The sequence below is a fragment of the Cetorhinus maximus genome, chromosome 1 (genome assembly GCF_964194155.1).
Source record: "Cetorhinus maximus chromosome 1, sCetMax3.hap1.1, whole genome shotgun sequence".
Taxonomy (NCBI): Eukaryota; Metazoa; Chordata; class Chondrichthyes; order Lamniformes; family Cetorhinidae; genus Cetorhinus; species Cetorhinus maximus.
Window position 1 is genome coordinate 174,455,697 of NC_135879.1, and position 20,895 is coordinate 174,476,591.

Consider the following 20,895-nt stretch of genomic DNA (forward strand, 5'->3'; position numbering starts at 1 on the left):
GTGAAAAAGAATTCAGCTCAGGTGTGACGACTTTTGACCTGGGAGCAATACAGTAAGGAAAATTTGTATAAAAGCAAAAAACTGCGGATGCTGGAAATCCAAGACAAAAATAAAAATACCTGGAAAAACTTAGCAGGTCTGACAGCATCTGCGGAGACGAATACAGTTAACGTTTCGAGTCCGTATGACTCTTCAACAGAACTAAGGAAAAATAGAAAAGAGGTGAAATATAAGCTGGTTTAAAGGGGGTGGGACAGGTAGAGCTGGATATAGGGCCAGTGATAGGTGGAGATAGCCAAAAGATGTCAAAGAAAAAAAGGACAAAGAGGTGTTGAAGGTGGTGATATTAAGGGTGGAAAGCAGGACGAGCAAGTGACAGATAGCCCTGGTGGGGGTGGGGTGGGGGGAAGTGATCGAAATAGGCTAAATGTAGAGATAAATCAATGGATGGAAATACATTTAAAAATAATGGAAATAGGTGGGGAAAGAAAAATCTATATAAATTATTCGAAAAAAGGGGGATCGGAAAGGGGGTGGGGATAGAGAATTGTTGAACTCAATATTCAGTCCGGAAGGCTGTAAAGGAAAATTTGTCATTTCTTTGAAAAGCCTGTGGAATCTTGCAAAATGTTTAAAATGAACTTTAAAAAGTTTTCATCAATTGTAAAGGGATCAATTGTCATTTCCTTGGATGATAATAAATACTAGCCCATGTGACCTGGCAACCCTTCTCTTGGAAGCAATCCCAACAGGAAGTTAAGAAATAAACCATGTGGCTGGTAGGTACAATGGATAGCTGCATGCATAAAGGAGAGCTACAAGCAGAGGAGCCGGAGGGTGAAGGTGACCAGTGCATCGATGCAGACACAAGAGTAGGCAAACTGAGACAGAGAGGGGAACACAGAGAATTCCTGTGAGGAGAAGAAGCAAATCACTCTCAGGAAGAGGTCAGTCTTTCTGTTTGGCAGGAAAGGAGACAGGAGTTCTTGGAGGTACTGTACAAGCTGCCTAAAAAGGCCTAAAACCTGGAAAGCTGTGTGAATAGCTCAGAAACACTGCTGGGTGTTTTGCCAGAAGTGGTGAAACTATGAACTGGGATGTTATTGGCTGGTCAGTTGAAAAGAGAGAGGAAAATCCTTTTTATGCAGTGAATGATTAGGATCTGTGATGTACTGGTTGAGAGCATGGTGGAAGCAGATTCAACCCTGGTTCTCACAGAATCACAGAATCACACAGTGCAGAAGAGGCCCTTCGGCCCATCGAGTCTGCACCAACACCTGAAGAAACACCTGACCTACCTACCTAACCCCATTTACCAGCACTTGGCCCATAGCCTTGAATGTTATGACGTGCCAAGTGCTCAAGTGGGAATTGGATAATTATCAGAAGAGAAGACGACTTGCAGAACCATGGGAAAATGGAGGGGGAGTGGGACTGGCTGAGTTGCTCTTGTAAATAGCAGGCATAGATACGACAAGCCGAATGGCCTCCTTCTGCGTTGCAACCATTTTGCGATTTTATGATTCTGTTATTATCCAGGATCACTTCAAATATCTTCTCTTCTAACTCCTGCACCATTACCTCTCTTGTTCTGCAAGGATCTAATCTTGATACCCTCCTATTTCTCATCTATGCGCTGCCCCTTGGAGCCGACATCCAAAAATACAGCATTAGTTTCACATGTGCACTGAAGACACTCAGCTCTACCTTATCACCAGCTCTTTTGAATTCTCTGCTGTCCTAAATTGGTATGCAGCTTGTCCGACATCCAGTACTGAATGAACCAAAATTTCCTCCCACTAAATATAGGGAAAGCCAAAGACATTGGCCTGATTTTCACCTAGTCGGACCAACTCAGGAGCTGCTTAAAAATGGTGAGAGGAACCCGATTCCGGGATTTTTTTAAAGAAATCATTCATGGGATGTGGGCTTCGCTGGCTGGGCGAGCATTTATTGCCCATCCCTGGTTATCCTTGAGAAGTTGATGATGAGCTGCCTTTTTGAACTGCTGCAGTTCCTGCCACCATTCCTGCTTCAAGCAATTTTAGGTGGTATATGGTTTGGGTGTGGGTAGCCAGCCCACCCGCAGCACTCCTAGCCTCACCACCATTGTTGGGATGATCAGTCCAATTCCCCCACACAATTTTTGTGGCATCAGGCCCCATCCATAAGAATATGTGGTACATGGCATCTCAGAGGAGTTGTGAACCATGGGGATTCCCAGTCCCAGGTGGAAAAGCAAAATAAGAGTCACCTGCTCCTGGAATAGTTTGATTGACAGGCTTTGAAATACGAAAAAAAAGCTTTCAATTTATAGTTAGATGCTATATTGTAAGATACATGTATTTTACGGCAGTGATTGATTATAGGCTCTGCCCTGCAAAGACATGTTGAGCATTACATTCACCAGCATTGTGTAGATTTTGAGATGCATTATAGTACTCTTCCCATTGGGATAAGTATTATTATGCATTTAAAACTGCTGAACATGCTGTTTGGGATGCTAAGTGCCATGATCTGAAGTAATATCAATGTTCACAGCCCTTTAACTTTGAAAAAAAAACTGAATGCAGCTTTCACCTGGAGAGACACATGCCCTGGAGTGCTTTGATTGACTATCTGGCGTAGCTTAAGAAAAAAACCACAGTCATCTGTTTTGCAATTTCAATAGGCTTCATTGTTTTTGAGGGATAATGGTTTGATCTGCTATCTGAGGTCACTATGAATGTTTGGCTGAGTTTCAAAAGCTACAGAACCACTTATCTCAACAGGAGCTGTGTAAACAGTTTTATTAACAGCTTTAAGAGGTTATTAAAGGACTATTTGACTTTGATATGGGGCAGAATCGTTCTTGCCCGTTGGCGTCAGGTGTGTCCAGTGGAGTGAGCAGACAACATGGCGAGAAACCAATTTGCGATCACCCGCTCCACCTACCAATGGCAGGCCGTCTTTCCCATCATTGACATCGGGAATCTCATTGTAATACATCTGCATATCATTATAAGACAAGCCCACCAGAATCGACCCCTCCATTGGATCGTCCACCCACGTTGGCATGATTGCATGGCAACGTGTTGCGCAACAGCATATAAAAGGTGTGCACTTAGCAGACTGCAATTTGAGGAGAACTTGGAGGTGAATACACAGTAACATTGCAGAGCGCTCACTTGGGTCGCCTGTTGGACTTCAAGGTTGAGGCATATTGTGGATGGGGGGGCAAGGGCTGCCCTGCAGTTGAGATGCATTGGTGGGGGCAAGGGCTTCCCTGTGGTTGAGGCACATTGGGGGTGGGGGCAAGGGCTGCCCTGTGGTTGAAGGTAGCGCACAAGCATGTGTGGGATGGGGGTGTGGGCAAGGTAAGCGTCCACACAGTAAGGAAACCTTGTATAAAGTGACCATCCCTCTGAAGTTGAGACAGTTCAGTCACGGCCGCATTGACATGATTGGAGTTGGGCCTCTAGCTTCTCTGCCCACTCAAGCAACGCAGAAACATCAAAGTGCCACTAAGTGCTCCAGAGCTTTTCACCCCTCGGGCACAGACTGCAAAGTAATAAGCATTTTAGTGGACTGCAGAGCAGTTGGACAACTGGGCACGTTGTACAATCTCCTTGCTAAAGCTGACCATAGTGTAGGCGCTCACAGTCATTGGTGCCCTGGGATGTGTTAAAGGGCCTTCAGTCTTAACCTAGACAGGTCCTCTAATAACCTTTTAAAACTGTCAATAAAACTGTTTACACAGCCCCTGCTGAGATAAGTGGTTCTGTAGCTTTTGAAACTCAGCCAAGCATTCATAGTCAGCAGTCATTGGTGTAGGCGCTCACAGCCCCTTGCAACGTCATCTTGCCCAGTTTGGATCAGCCTCCCCCATGGTTCAAATTGACAGTGCAGCCTTGCAGTGTGAGTTAAGAGAATGCCTGCACCTGAGCTGAGAATACAGCATGCAGTCCAGTGGACAAAGCTGCCACCAATCGGTCAGGTGGAGTGGGGTGGAAGTGGATGGGGTTTCAGACAGCCATGCAGCGCACTAATCTCTGACCATTCAAATGGTGGCCAGCACTCCCTGGGATGCGTTAAGGGGCCTTCAGACTTAACCTAGACAGGTTCTTAATACACCCTTGTTAACCCACGTGTCTTTCTCTTTCATCCTGCGAGGAGTACATCAGGATCATGGAGCCTGGTGAGCTAGCTGTATGCCTTGTGATGTACAGGGAGCGAAGACGACTGAGAAGAGAGCGACTGAGGTGCCTGACTGCGCAAAGGGAGGAGCAGCACCCTCTGGAAGAAGGGGCAGCTGGGGCTCCCACACATGCCTCCAAAGAGCCACAGCGAGCCATCGCTGGTCGGTGCCTAGCCAGTCCCAGGGTCCATAGACAACAACTTTCATCCCTACAGATGACCAAGAACCAGAGTCATTGTTACATTCCTTCTATTGGTTGGTTTTGCTCAGCGAACACAGTTGCACGCCTACCCACTGGTGAGTACATTGGTAATCAAGATGATGCCAACCAAGGGACAATTGTAAAATGAAGCTGTTTTTTAACATAGTAATAGAGCATTAACCTGTGTGCTTCTCAAACCAAAACCCATTCTAAAACTATCCATTAACAAAGTAACCCATGCTACACGGCAATTGGGTAATACAATCACATGGTCAATATGCTAATATTCTCTTAAAGGTGTATTGCACCTCAGATTACTATACCCCTCTCCCTTTACTCAAAGGTACAATTAGCAATCTTTACAATATATTAGCTATTTACATAAATAAATATGGGGGCTTCTGGAAGCTTCTTCAAATGTGTTGAATGTTGTAGTTCTATGACTTTGGATCTCAAGGCCTCCCTCTCAGGAGTCATCTGTCCACTAGACTCTCCAGGAGGAACCTGTAAGTTTGCTTCTTTGGTTCACTCAGGCTCAACAGATCGTACAGGTACTTCCAAACCAAGGGGAGTTCCTTCCACATGTGGTGTAGACTGAAGCTTGGCGCATCCTTTCTTGTAGATCTGTTTCCCTTTTCCTGAGGTGATCTACGTGTCTCCTAATTATCCGACCTTCGACCGATATGTGATAGGAAAGAGGTCCAGTCACTGCACTAACTTTACCTGATAGCCATTTGGGCACATCTCCAAAGTTCTTTGCAAAATCTGAGTCTCCAACAGTGAAGTTTCTTTCATGACCGTGGTTTACAGTGTTGGCACTGTATGCAGCCCTTGACTAAGTTTTCAATTTCTTTATCCATTTCTGGCCACTATAAGTAGCTGCACACCAACATTTTCATCCTAGAGGTGCCTGGGTGAGCACTATACAATTCGGTCAATAATGGCTTTCTTCCTCTCGGAGGCACAATGACTCTCACTCCCTACAGCAAAATGCCACCCTGGCAGGTGAGCTCGTATCTCCTATTAAAATAGAGCTTCATTTCATCAGACTTTCACTTGTCAGACCATCCCTGTAAGATTTGTTCCCTTATGTGAGACAACACTGGATCGCGGTTTGTCCACTCTCTTATTTGTTTGGCATGTACTGGTGACAATCCAGAAAGTTTAATAATAAAACAAGATCTTGAGGAATTGGGATGTTCACATTGATGAAGTTTAGAGGTATTCGGCTCAGTGGGTCGGAATTTGCAATCTGGCTTCCTAGCCAGTGGATATAAGTATATTTGTAAGCAACTAGAATCAGTGCCTACCTTTGGATGCATCTGGAGACAATTGGAGGTATTGCCTTATCTTCATCGAACAAGCCTAGTAGTGGCTTGTGGTTGGATACAATGGTAAAGTGGCAACCATGGATGTATTGGTGGAACTCCTTAACACCCAAAATAATGGATAAGCCTTCCTATTTGTGAGTATCTCCGTTCTGCAACACTGAGATGTAACCAATGGGCTGTTAAGAGCCATCCACCATCTGGTGGGAGAGTACCGCTCCTACTCTGTAAGGGGATGCATCGCAGGTCGAAATTAATTCCTTCCTTGGGTCGAAATGTACCAATAGGGCCGATGAATGTAGAAACTGCTTTACCGTTGCAAAAGCCTCTTGTTGTGGAGCTTGCTAAGACCACTTATGGTTCTTCTTGAGCAAACTGTATAGTGGAGCCAGCACTGTTGACAAAGTTGGGAGAAAATGGCCATAATAGTTAATCATTCCCAAGAAGGACTTGAGTTCTGTGGCATTGTTTCGTGCTGGTGCCTCACAAATAGCTCTCACCTTGTCTTCTGCTGGGTGAAGGCCCTGCAAGTCGACCCTATGACCCAGGTAAATCACTTCTTTTGCTTGGAAGATACATTTTTCCCTTTTCAAGTGTACTCCGATTTGTGAGAAATGCTTCAATACTTCTTCCAAGTTAGCTAGATGTTCTTCATCAGTTAGTCCCATTACTAGGACATCATCGAGATAAACCACCACATGGGGTAGACCTTGGAGTAAATTTTCCATAGTCCGTTGGAAAATGGCACAAGCCAATGGGACTCTGAAGGGTAGTCTGAGACATTGGTATAACCCCCTATGTGTGTTGGTATTCACAATATCCCAAGAGGACTTTTCTAGCTCGACATGCTGGCAAGCGTGGCTCATGTTGAGTTTTGTATATGCGGTTCCCCCTGCCAGCTTGGAGTACAATTCATCAATTTTGGGTATAGGATGCTTGTCTAGTCTGGCAACTTTGTTTACGGTCAACTTGTAGTCACCGCATATTCGCACACTCCAGTCAGGCTTTAGTACTGGGACTATGGGTGCTGCCCATTCGGAAAATTGTACAGGTTGTAAGACTCCCAACTTTTCCAGCCTGTCTAATTTGACATCAGCGTTTTCTCGCAGTATACAGGGCACTGGCCTTGCCTTCATGAATCTAGGGATTGCCTCAAGATCCATGTGGATTTTAGCTTGCAGCTCCAGAATCTTTCCAAGCTCCTCCCTGAAAATAGAGGCATGTTTCTGTAATAATTTTTGGATCTTTCATTCTGAGTTGAAAAATCTCAGTCCACTCCAAATTAATTTCCTTAAGCCAGTTCCGACCGAGTAGCCTTGGACCCTCCCCTGCTACCACTATTAGAGGCAGAATATTGCTGTCGGCATGTGGGAGCGGGCCCGACATGCCGACGTGTAAAATGACGTCGGGCGTGCGTCCTGATGTCATCACGCGTCATTTTCGATATTTCAGCTGCATGCCTGCCAAACTGTCAACGGCCTATTAAGGCCATTAAGAAAGCAATTTACCTTATTAACAATGCTGCCCTTCCAATCTTAAGGTTGGCGGCAGGCGAAGAGCCCAAGCGGCCTTTGCATTTTCCAGGAAACCTCATCCATGGGCGGGATGAGGTTTCTTGAAGGTTTTATAAAGTTAATAAATAAATTCTGTAAACTTCACAAACATGTCCCAGCTCATGTGACACTGTCACATGAGGGACATGTTTAAATAATTTTTTACTTTATTTTTAAAAAACTTTTGTCATCTATTTAATTTCCCTGAGACAGCTCCATGCCTCAGGGAGATTGCTGGACTCTTTAGCGCGCATGCACGAAAGAATGCTGGCCCCGACTCCCTCCTTCCCCGGCCCGCACAGTTAATGCTGAGTGCTAATGGCTGTGCGTTACGCTGGGCGGGCCTTAATTGGCCTGCCCACATAAAATGGCAGCGCACAGCCGATCACAGGTAGTGATCAGCTCCGCGCCCACCCCCGCCCACTCCTGCCCAGCTAATCTGCCATAGGTAAGATTCTACCCTAGGGGTAGATTAACGGATTGATTTCCATATTGTACTGGAGCCTTGCACATACCTCTTACTCGTTTGTCTTCATCAGTGTACGTCTTTAATTTAGCATCTGAATTTTCCAGATTTAATGGGTGGTTTCCTCCATTCAGATATTTGAACATATGCTGGGAAGTCATGCTGCAGCTGTATAGAACCTTGGTTAGGCCACATTTGGAATATTGCGTGCAATTCTGGTCGCCACATTACCAGAAGGATATGGAGGTGTTGGAGAGGGTGCAGAGGAGGTTCACCAGGATGCTGCTTGGTCTGGAGGTTATTAGCTATGAAGAGAGGTTGGAGAAACTCGGATTTTTCTCACTAGAGCAACGGAGATTGAGGGGCGACTTGATAGAAGTTTACAAAATTATGAGTGGCATGGACAGAGTAGATAGTCAGAAGCTTTTTCCCAGGGTGGAAGAGTCAATTACTAGGGGACATAGATTTAAGGTGAGAGGAGAAAACTATAGAGGAGATGTGTGGGGCAAGTTTTTTATGCAGAGGATAGTGAGTGTCTGGAACTCGCTGCCAGAGGAGGTGGTGGAAGCAGGTACGATAGTGGTGTTTAAGAGGCAGCTTGACAAATACATGAATAGGATGGGAATAGAGGGATACGGACCCCGGAAATTCGAAATGTTTTAGTTGACAGGCAATATGATCGGCGCAGGCTTGGAGGACTGAAGGGCCTGTTCCTGTGCTGTACTTTTCTTTGTTCTTTGTTCTTTGTTCTTTTGTTTCCCTATAACTGTCGTGGATACCCCTATATCCACTTCCATTTAGATGGGTTTCTCGTTGACTCTCACTGTCACATAAAAATGGGTAAAACAGAGCCAATTTAAGTTTTATAGTGAGTAAATGTCTGATTCTGTTTCTTCTGGTTCCTCTATTATACAGATTTCATGATTTCTACCTTTTTGCTTAAAGTTTTGTCTTAATCTCTCTTTACAATGTTGCATAATGTGTCCATTACGATGGCAGAAGAAACATTCAATTCCTTTAAATTGTTGTTCATTTGCAGGCTGTCTGATTCCATTTCTATCATTATTTTTGTAGGTTTTCTCTGTTAAACCATTGCTCTTTACTGGTCTATTAATAGTGGCTGTTTCCTGCCTTTCCGTGGAGCCCTGTGCTTTCACGCCATTTCTACCCGGTGCTTCCCTCCCGACGTGAAGGATGGCGCCATTGTGTACTCCCTTGATTGCATCTTAACCCCTGACTGCACTTTCCATTGTGAGCGCCAAATCCAGCGCTTTGTTGAAGTCTAAATTTGTTTCTGATAACCACCTTTTTTGAATGGCGTCTTCATTAATCCCACATACTAAACATCTCTTAACACGTCGTTAATTGACATCCCGAACTCACAATGCTCTGTCAGTTGTTTTAAGGCTGCTACATAGCAAGCGACTGTCTCTCCAGGGGGGTGACACCTCAAATTAAATTTAAAACATTGCATTGTTACAGAGGATTTCAGCTGAAAGTGGCTTTTCACAAGATTTACTGATCAATGCTCTTGGAATCTGGGGCATTGGGTGCCGTTAGACTACGAATTAGGCCATATGTTTTACTGCCACACGTCGGATAAGAGGATTGCTTGCCTCTTCTCCTCCCCCAATATATCATTGGCCAAAAAGAAGAACACAAGGTGTTCAATGTAATGTGACCAGTCATCGGTGGTCTGATCAAACGGTTCGATATGGCCAAACTGTGGCATACTGGAGGGAGATAACTTCGATGGTTATGATGAAAGTTATACTTACAATCACCTGCAAGGTACAGCTGGTTTACTTCTGTTTAATTTCCGTAGCATTCTTTGGTATCGTCGACTGGTCGTGTTTTTCCTCACCACCAGTTTTTATGTTCCTTCTAACGGTTGGCTTTGCTGAGCGAACACGATTGCATGCCTATCTACTGGTGAGTGAGTTGGTCATCAAGATGATGCTGATGAAGAGACCATTGTAAGATGAAGCACTTGGTGTTTATTAAAATAGTAACAGAACACTAACCCATGTATGCTTCTCAAAACAAAACCCATTTTAAAACAATCCATTAACAATGTAACCCGCGCTACACAGCAGTTGGGTAATACAATCACGTGGTCAATCTGCTCACATTCTCTTAAAGGTTTACTGCACCTCAGATTACCACAATTGCCGAAGACTTCGCATGTCTAGGGAACTGGTCAATACTGCCAGATACTGCACGGTTTGCCGCCACAGGGAGATGGAGGTCATCCGCTGCCAGTGGCCGTGAAAGTGATGGTGGCGCTCAATTTATATGGCTCCTTTCAGGGCTCCACAGGTGACCTCTGTAGGATATCACAAGCCTCCACGCACAAATACATCCATGAGGTCATGTCCCCGTGGCATCTTCGTGAGAGCACACAAATTTATGCCTTTTGCCCGCACCAGGACAGCCAGGGTGCAAGAGCGATTGGATTTGCCCAGGTCTCGGGTTTCCCACAGGTGCAGGGTACCATCGACTGCACTCATGTGGTGCTCAGATCTCTGTCACAACGCACGGTCAACTATGTCAATGGCAAGGGATTCCATTCACTGAATGTGCAGCTGGTGTGTGGCTACCACAAACACACCCTGCAGGCCTGTGCACAATTTCCAGCGAGTGTCCATGACTCCTACATTCTCTGGTGGTCACAGATCCCTGAAGTCTTCCGCGGTCCACAAAAGCTGCAGGGATAGCTCCTCAGGGACAAGAGCTACCCGTGCGGCGGCCTCAGGCTGCAGCAGAGCGAAGGTAAAATGAGGCTTATGCTGCAACTCGCAACTTTGTGGAGCAAACTGTCGGGACGCTGAAAATGAGGTCCTGGTGCCTGGACTGGTCTCGTGGAGGCCAGCAATATAGTCCACAGAGGATGTCATGCATCATCGTCATCTGCTGCACCCTTTACAACCTGGCACTGCAAAGGGCAGAGGAGCTGGCTGAGGAGGCGATGGAGGAGGTAGAGGTCTCCTTCGATGAGGAGGACGCAGACAGGGATCAGGGTGAGGAGGTCCCCAAAGACAATGATAAAAGGAATGAGGCCCTCACTCTGGCCATACAAGGCAGGCAAGTTCAGGAGGCCCTCATAGCTGCCAGATTTGCGGTGGATGATGATGACATGCAGCGAGGAGACACCATAGATCCTCACATTGCAACTATGAACATTTGAATCCAGTCTGGCTGATGGCAGGGCACATACCCACTGTGATAATGCTCCTGTCATGGAGACACAGTGGAGGCCCTAATAGTCGCTCCGTTGCAGGAGGTTGATGACGACATGCAGTGAGGACACTCCATAGACCTTCACACAGCCTTTGACAATGTCTGACTCCTGTCTGGCCAAGGCAATAAACTTGCGCTCTGTCATCAGGGTTATATCATCATGCCGTGCAATCTGAGGAGTGCAGCGGACATCCCTTCCTGATGTTCCCGAGCTTGCCTTTGCAGCTCCAGCAACTGTGACATGACTGAGTCCAGAGGCTCGTCAACAGACTTGGACTCAGCAAATTTCTGGTCTCCAGCAGTCCTCTGAGTGCCAGACACCTGGGAAGACCCTGCCTCCACCTGCTGTGGATCAGACAGTGCGATGTGCTTACCAGATTGTGATCCCAAGGGTACTCTAAAGCTAGGCCCCACCAGGGTGTGTGTCTCTGCAGTGGTGGAGAGTGTGGGTGAGCGCTGTGACAGGTCTTCAAGGAAGGCGCCTCCAAATTCCTCTTCAGAGGTTTCTTTGGGGTTTGATTAGAGGCCCTGGGTCATGGACTCCATTGGCTGTTTCTCAGATGTCCCTGCGGAAGCAAGTGGAGATAATTAGTGCATGGCAGTGGCCTGTGAACAGGACACATCACTCACAGCATGGTTGTTTGATAGATGTTGCACTGCTGGATTCGCACTTGATAGAGAACTGTCGACCTCACTGTCAGCACAGGAATAGTCCAGATCCTCACCGGCCAGCTGGACGGCTCTGTTTTCAAAGTCCATGAGGGGCTTGATTTCAAGCATTCCTTTACCAGTCTGTGAGCTCTCCCTCTTGTTGTGTGCCAGCTTGTATTGCATGAATAGAGGTGGAGAAAGTGTAAGCAGGATGCCTGCCAGGCCAGATGATAAGTATGCCTGGCATGTGTGGGTGGTAAGTGGTCCCATGGATGGGATGAGGACAATGAAATTGTGTGTGACAGTGTGAATGGTGTTGTTCCTTGAACTGCCAGTGAGGGCCTTGTGAATGTGTGATGGGTTTGTGAGCATGTGATGACATGCAGTGGTGCAAAGAGTGACGTACCTTGGCGGAACGGAGGAGATCATTCATTCCCTTACGGCACTGGCTGTCTTCTTCTGAAGGGCGTTGGCACTGACCACCACTGCCACTGCCTCCCAAGCCGGATTAGTGATATTGCTGCCCATCCTGCAGCCAGAGGCGGGGTACAGGGCATCACAGTGAGCCTCCACTGTGTCCAAAAGGCACTCGAGGGACGCGTCATTGAACCTGGGAGCAGCAGTCTTTTTTGCCTTTCAGGACTATATCTTCTCTGCCGCAGTCGTGGGCGAGAAGCACTGAGAGACGTACACGCGGTTGGACTTTAAATCTGGTGTGATGAAGCGGTGAGTTGATGGCGTGGCGGGCTTTCATTCGCCCGCCATGCTATGGAAATGGCGTGTTTCAGGGAATGCATAATTTATGCGGTGGGTTTGAGATGATGCGGTGTGAAAAGCCGCCTTTGCGGCCGACGGGTAAAACGTTGTTTTACCCATCCGCAACCACACTTAGTGCAAATCTGGGACGATTCCACCCATGGTTTCTGAATAAACATTCATTTTTACAACAGATTGACCACTTGAGGGGGACCTAAATTTTTAATGGCTTTTTGAGTGAATTTTTTTTTCAAAATGGAGCTTGAATGACAGCTCTATTAAATTGCTAGATGTTTAACTTTTTCATGTCAATTTTGACTTTCTGAGGTCAGCCCATTGTGGATACTGGGTGACTGACTATGAAGGATACAGGAGGGGCACGGTGGATCAGACAGTGCGATGTGCTTACCAGATTGTGATCCCAAGGCTATGGGTATGAGGGAACATGGAGGGTATGAGGGGAATATAGGTGGCATGGAGGGAACGTGAAGCATGAGAGAGCATGGAGGTGACATGGGAGTATAGGGGCACAGAGGGTGTGAGAGGGCATGGAGGAGGCATGGAGATATGAGGAAGCATGGATAGGTGTATGAGATGACATGGAAGGGGAATAAGGGTATGGAGGCTTGGATGGGGAATGAGGGGGCATGGAGAGGGCATGCAATGGGGGCATGGAGGGTACATGGGATATGATGGGGAATGGAGAACATGAGGGAGTATGGAGGGGGTATAGAGGACACAGAGGGGGCTTGGGGGATATGAGGGACATGGATGGGGCATGGAAGATATGAAAGATTATGGAGGGGCAATGAGGGAGTGTTGGGGCTTGGAAGGGGCATTGGGGTATGAGGGGACATGGGGGGTATGAGGGGACATGATGGGCACATGGGATGTGTGGGGCGTCAATCATGAGAGTTTGAGGGCTTGACATTCATCATTATAAATGGGCCAATATCCCAGTGAACAGTGGTGTTCCAGCCAGCTGGCCTCGCCATCCACCTGCCTCTGTTGCCATATCTGGACTGCATCCAGAGGTAGTGAGCCCAACTCCATCCCACCCCCACCTCCCTGGAATGAAAATATGGTGGACGGGGACCCTTTTAAAGGAGATGGGTCCACTGGCTCTCCTTTCATCTTCCTCCATTAAAATGCTTCCCATTGTCTTTGAACTCTGCTTATGGATCTGGGTGTCAAATTTTGTTTTGTAACACTCCTGCAAATTACCTTGGAATGTTTTATGAGGTTAAATGCGCCATATATTATTATTGTTGCTAAATCTTAATAGTCATTCACAACACACCCTTTGACAATGATCATGCATTAATTGCCTACAATCTCGATAGCATCTAGTTGCTCAACTATTCAGTAAATTCCCCACATTAAGAATGAATTTCCTTGGAGCTTCTCCTGCAAACATAACTCTGCTGGAAGAGTGGTGGGAACCCCTTATGTCATGATTTGGGATAGATCTTGACTTTGTGTGATTGTATAAAATAGGATCTGGGGAATTGACAGCTCATTTTACATCTCTGAGATTTTTATTTCCATTTTACTTTCCTCAGTTGGTAGCATTCTTGGCTCAGAGTCAGAAGTTTGTGGGTTCAAGTCCCACTCTGGGGACTTGACCACAAAAATCTAGGTTGACACTCCTAGCTGCACAAACGGAAGTGATATCTTTCAGATGAGCAGTTAAACTGACTGTTTGTCTGCCCTCTCAAGTGGACACAAGTAATCTCATGGCATTATTTCAAAGAGCAGGGGAGTTATCCCTGGTGTCCAGGCCAATATTTATCTCTCAACAAACATCAAAAAATAAACAGCCAATCTGATCATATCACATTGCTGCTTTTAGACCTTACAGTGCACAAATTAGCTGTTGCGTTTCTCATATTACAATAGTGACTACACTTCAGATGTACTTTATTCTTTGTAAAGTGCTTCAGAACTTCCTGAGGTCATGAAAGGCATGATATGGATACAGATTTATGGTTCAATGAGGAGTGTGGGAGAGCAACCCAGGGCAATACCAGGCATACCTAAAAATCAGATGTCAACCTGGTGAAGTTACGACACAGGGCTATAAGCATGCTGGACAGTGAAAGCTACTTGCTGTAGACAGAGTTAGGCAGATCCCACAATGAATGGATCAGGTCAATGGTGTGCAGTCTTCCTACATCCAGTCGTGAATAGTGGAGGACAATTAAACAGCTAACAGGAGTGGTAGGCTACACAAACATTCCCATGTACAATGATGGGGGAGCCCAGCTCATCAGTGCTAAAGACAAGGTTGAAGCATTTGCAACAATCTTCAGCCAGAAATGCCAAGTGGAATATCCGTCTTGGCCTCCTCCTGAGGTGCCCAACATAACAGATGCCAGTCTACAATTCTATTCGCTCCATCTGATATCATGAAATAGCTGAAAGGACTAGATACTGCAAAGGCTTTGGATCCTGACAACATCCCATCTGTAATACTGAAGGCTTGTGCTCCAGAACTAGCCGTGTCTCTAGCCAAACTAGTCCATCGCAGCTACAGCCCTGGCATCTACCCAACAATGTGGAAAATTTCCCAGGTAGTCCCACCCCCCCCTTAAACCAGCTTATGTTTCACCTCTTTTCTATTTTCACTTAGTTCTGTTGAAGAGTCGTACGGACTCAAAACGTTAACTGTGTTCCTCTCCGCAGATGCTGCCAGATCTGCTGAGTTTTTCCAGGTATTTTTATTTTTGTTTTGGATTTCCAGCATCCGCAGCTTTTTGCTTTTATTCATAGATGTTACTTCAGACCAACAACAAACCCTAAAAATTAGCAAAAATCAAAATCTTACAGACAGTGAATTCATAGAAACACCACAACCTGCAAATTTTCCCCTAAATCATACACCACCATGACTTGGAACTATATTGTCATTCCTTCACTGTTCCTTGTGTCAAAATCCTGGAACTCCCTCCCCAACAGCACTATGAGTGTACCTACACCACATGGACTGCAGTGGTTCAAGAAGGCAGCTCACCAGCACCTGCTTAAGGGCAATTAGGGACGCTCAATAAATGTTGGCCCAGCCAGTGATGCTCACATCCTAAAAACAAATTAAAAAGTCTTCTTTTTCCTTACATTTCCAATGAAATTACCACCAGTAGAATTGGTGAAGATCAAAAGAACTTCAAGACCATTGCCTCTAATGAAGCTCAAGTACAATTTTCAGCTCCTTCCTATCTCTTTACAAAGATCAAACTAATGAACACTTCCTACAATGACAATGGAGGGTACATGGGGATCATGGTGGATATGAGGGATCATGGAGCGTATAGGGGTTTTTTGGGGGCATGGAAGGGGCATAGGGGTATGAGAGGGCATGCAAAATGGAGCGCAGATTACAAGGGGCAGGCGGTGCAGCGGTATTGGTCTACTAATCCAGAGATCCAAGATAATGCTCTGGGTACCTGGGTTTGAATCCTGCCATGGCAGATGGTGGAATTTAAATCGATTGCCATAAAAAACAATCTGCCGTCCTTTCCGGTTTGGCCTACATGTGAATCCAGACATGTGACAGTAATGTGGTTGACTCTTAACTGCCCTCTGAAATGGCCCAGCAACAACAAACTCAGCCTTGTCAACCCTGAAAAGCCCTTCTTACCAACACCTGGGGGTTTGTGCCAAAATTGGGAGAGCTGTCTCATAGGCTAGTCAAGCAACAGCTTGACATAGTCATCCTCATGGAATCATACCATCCAGATAATGTCCCAGACAGCTCCGTTACCACAGCTGGATATGTCCTGTCCCACCGGCAGGGCAGACCCAGCAGAGGTTGCGGCACAGTGGTATACAATCGGAAGGGAGTTGCCCTGGGAGTCCTCAACATTGACTCCGGACACCATGAAGTCACATGGCACCAGGTCAGGCATGGGCAAGGAAACTTCCTGCTGATTACCACGTACCTCCCTCCCTCAGCTGATGAGTCAGTGCTCCTCCATGTTGGACACCACTTGGAGGAAGCACTGAGGGTGGCAAGGGCACAGAATGTATTCTGGATGGGGGACTTCAACGTCCATCACCAAGACTGGCTCGGTAGCAGCACTACTGACCGAGCTGGCCGAGCCCTAAAGAACATAGCTGCAAGACTGGGTCTGCGACAGGTGGTGAGGGAACTAACAAGAGCAAAAAACATACTTGACCTCATCCTCACCTATCTGCCTGCCACAGATGCATCTTGTCCATGACAGTACCAATAAGAGTGATCACCGCACAGTCCTTGTGGATACAAAGTCTCATCTTCACATTGAGAACACCCTTCATCGTGTTCTGTGGCACTACCAACATGCTAAGTGGGATAGATTTCGAACACAACAAGTAACTCAAGACTGGGCGTCCGTGAGGCGCTGTCGGCCATCAGCAGCAGCAGAATTATACTCAACCATAATCTGTAACTTCACGGCCCGGCATATCCCCACTCTACCATTACCATCAAGCCAGAGGATCAATCCTGGTTCGGTGAAGAGTACAGGCCCTGGTTCAATGAAGAGTTCAGGAGGGCATGCCAGGATCACCACCAGGTGTACCTAATAATGAGGTATCAACCTGGTGAAGCTACAACTCAGGACTACTTGCATGCCAAACAGCGTAAGCAGCATGCAATAGACAGAGCTAAGCGATTCCACAACCAACGGATCAGATCTAAGCTCTGCAGTCCTGCCACATCCATTCGTGAATGGTGGTGGACAATTAAACAACTCACTGGAGGAGGTAGCTCCACAAATATCCCCATCCTCAATGATGGAGGAGCCCAGCACATCAGTGCAAAAGGTAAGGCTGAAGCATTTGCTACAATCGTCAGCCAGAAGTGCCAAGATGATGATCCATCTCGGCTTCCTCCGGAGGTCCCCAGCATCACAGATGCCAGTCTTCAGACAATCGGATTCACTGCACGTGATATCAAGAAACATCTGAAGACAATGGATCATGCAAAGGCTATGGACCCTGACAATGTTCCGGCAATAGTATTGAAGGTTTGTGCTTCAGAACTTGCTGCGCCCTTAGCCAAGCTCTTCCAGTACGGCTACAACACTGGTATCTACCTGGAATTGGGGAAAAGTTGCCCAGGTATAAACTGTACACAAAAAGCAGGACAAATCCAACCCGGCCAATCACAACTCCATCAGTCTACTCTCGATCATCAGTAAAGTAATGGAAAGGGTCATCAACAGTGCTACCAAGTGGCTCTTGCTTAGAAATAACCTGTTCACTGACAAGGGTTCTGCCAGGATTACTCAGCTCCAGGCATCATTACAGCCCTGGTTCAAACATGGACAAAAGAGCTGAACTCCCGAGGTGAGGTGAGAGTGACTGCCCTTCACATCAAGGCAACATTTGACTGAGCGAGGCATCAAGGAGCCCTAACAAAACTGGAGTCAACGGGAATCAGATGGAAAGCTCTCCATTGGCTTGGGTCATACCTCGCGCAAAGGAAGATGGTTGTGGTTATTGGAGGTTAATCATCTCAGTTCCAGACATCATTGCAGGAATTCCTCAGTGTAGTGTCCTCAGCCCAACCATCTTCAGCTGCTTAATCAATGACCTTGCTTTCATCATAAGGTCAGAAGTGGGGATGTTCGCTGATGATTGCACGATGTTCAGCACTATCCCCAACTCTTCAGATACTGAAGCAGTCCATGTCCAAATGCAGCAAGACCTGGACAATATCCAGGCTTGGGCTGACAAGTGGCAAGTAACCTTTGTGCCACAACAAGTGCCAGGCAATGAACCATCTGAAATAAGAAAGAATGTAACCGTTGGCCCTTGACATTCAACGGCATTACCATCACTGAATCCCCCACTATCAACATCCTGGGGGTTACCATTGATCATAAACTGAACTGGACTAGACACATAATACTGCAGCTACAAGAGCCACTCAGAAACTAGGAATTGTGCAACGAGTAACTCACCTCCTGACTCCCCATAGCCTGTCCACTATCTACAAGGCGCTAGTCAGGAGTATAATGAAATACTTTCCATTTGCCAGATGAGTGCAGCTCCAACAACACTCAAGAAGCTTGACACCATTCAGGACAGGGCAGCCCAGTTGATTGGCACCCCTTCCACAATATTTACTCCCTCCACCAACGATGCTCAGTGGCAGCAGTAAGGTGCACTGCAGCAGCTCACCATGCCTTCTTAGGCAGCATCTTCCAAACCCACACCCACTACCATCTAGAAGGACAAGGGCAGCAGATAGATGGGAACACCACCACCTGGAAGTTCCCATCCAAGTCACTCACCATCCTGACTTGGAACTATATCGCCATTCCTTCACTGTCGCTGGGTCAAAATACTGGAACTCCCTCCTTAACAGCACTGTGGGTGTACCTACACTACATGGACTGTAGCGGTTCAAGAAGGCAGCTCACCACCACCTTCTCAAGGGCAATTAGGGATGGGAAATAAATGCTAGCCTTGCCAGCAAAGCCCACATCCCATGAATGAATATAAAATAGCAGAGTGAGCTGATACGCGTTTGGTGAGTGGGGAGTTTTAAGTACCTATCTTGTTAAAAATCTGGTCTGCAGTTAGCATTTAACTGGTATTTACTTAAAGTAAGTTAATAAACTAAAATAACTTACTTAACTGAAGTAAGTTTCCTCCAGCCTTAGGCAGGGATAAACAGGCTACTGGACCATAATGATACGAGTTTGGTGAGTAAGGAGTTTGGTGAGGGGGGAGGCATTGCTCTTTTTTTCTATGTTTTTCCTACTTCAGTGCAACAGAAGGAGCTGGTTGGTGAGTTGGTAAGCCAATTATGAATTAAGAAATGTACAACTTTTATTTGAAGGCGGTACTTGCATTTAATAAGCACAGTAAATTGTAGTATACATTGGAATTACTAGCTAATTAAGAAAGTAATTAAATTAAATTAACTAAATGTCATAAGTAACAATGGCAGGACAGGTGTTGTGTTGCGGATGTGGATTGTGAGATCTCCTGGATGCCAATGCAATCTAAGGAAAACATGTCTGCATAAAGTGTAAGTTGCTAGAAGAATGCCAGATCAGGATTGTTGCTCTGAAAGCTGAACTGTGGACACTGCACAACTTCGGGAGGGGGAGGAAGACCTGGACACTTTGAACCAGAAGATGATCACTCCACTTAGAATGCGGTCTTCTGTTTTGATTAGATTTGAGGGACGGGAGGATGTGACCGTGAGTGAGGCCGGTAAAGGGGCTGAGCAGACAGTAGTGGAGGAGCCTCAGACTTTTCAATTGTTAAACACATTTGAGGTGCTCGCAGCCTGTGTGGACGAAAGTGAGGTTGGCAGGGTGGCTAAGCAGTCTAGCCTTGGGACCATGGTACAGAAAGCCGTTCACGTGAGGGGAGGGGGCAGTGGGGGATACAAAATGAATGTAGTGGTGATAGGTGACAATATTGACAGGATGATAGACACTGTTCACTGCAGTCAACAGCAAGAACCCAAAAGGCTGTGTTGTCTGTCTGGTGCCAGGGTTCAGGATATTTGCTCAGGGCTGGAGAGCAACTTGCAGTGGGAGGGGGAGGATCCCATTGTTGTGGTCCATGTAAGTACCAATGTCATAGGTAGAACTAGGAAAGAGGTTCTGCATAGAGAGTATGAGGAGCTAGGCACTAAATTAAAAAGCAGAGTCTCAAAGGTAATAATCTTTGGATTATTACCTGAGCCATGTGCAAATTAGCATAGGGTAAATAAAATCAGAGAGATGAATGCATAGCTCAAATATTGGTGTGGGAGAAATAGCACCAGGGCTGGGGGAAGTGGGGGCTGTACCGTTAGGACAGTCTACACCTGAAACATGCTGGGACCAGTGTTTTAGTGAGCCACATAACTAGGGAAGTAGAGAGGGTTTTAAAGTAAATAGTGGGGGAAAGGGATCAAATTTGGGAATATCAAAGAGTAGAGACAAGGCAAGTTAGAAAGGTATTAATATGGGAAATGATAAACAGACTATGACAGGAACGAACAGAGAGTACAAATCTAAGGGCTGCATCTTCCGGTCAACAAGTGGGGATCGGGGCCCATTCATCGACACGTAAAATGATGTAGGGCGACGTTGGGCGTGTGTCCCGATGTCACCGTGTGCCGTTTAGATTTTCAGTTTGGCGGGTGCTCAGCCGAGTCGGTTGCGTGCCCGCCGAACTGTCGACGGCCACTTAAGGCCTTTTAAAAAGTAATTAAGCTAATTAAAGGACCTGCCCATCCAACCCTAAGGTTGGCGGGCAGACGAGGAGGCCAGGCGGCCCTAAGAAAAAATATGAAACCTCATCCATGGGCGGGATGAGGTTTCATGAGGGCTTTAAAGTGTTTATCAAATGTTGAAATAAAAGAAATCGACATGTCCCAGCTCATGTGACAGTGTCACATGACGGGACATTTCAGGAATTTTTTTCCCACACTTCCACAAATTTTTAAAACTTCCAGCGATCTCCCTGAAGTGGCTCTTTGCACCCCACCTGCCCACACAGGGAGCGCACAGCACTTCCAAGCAGATGTCATG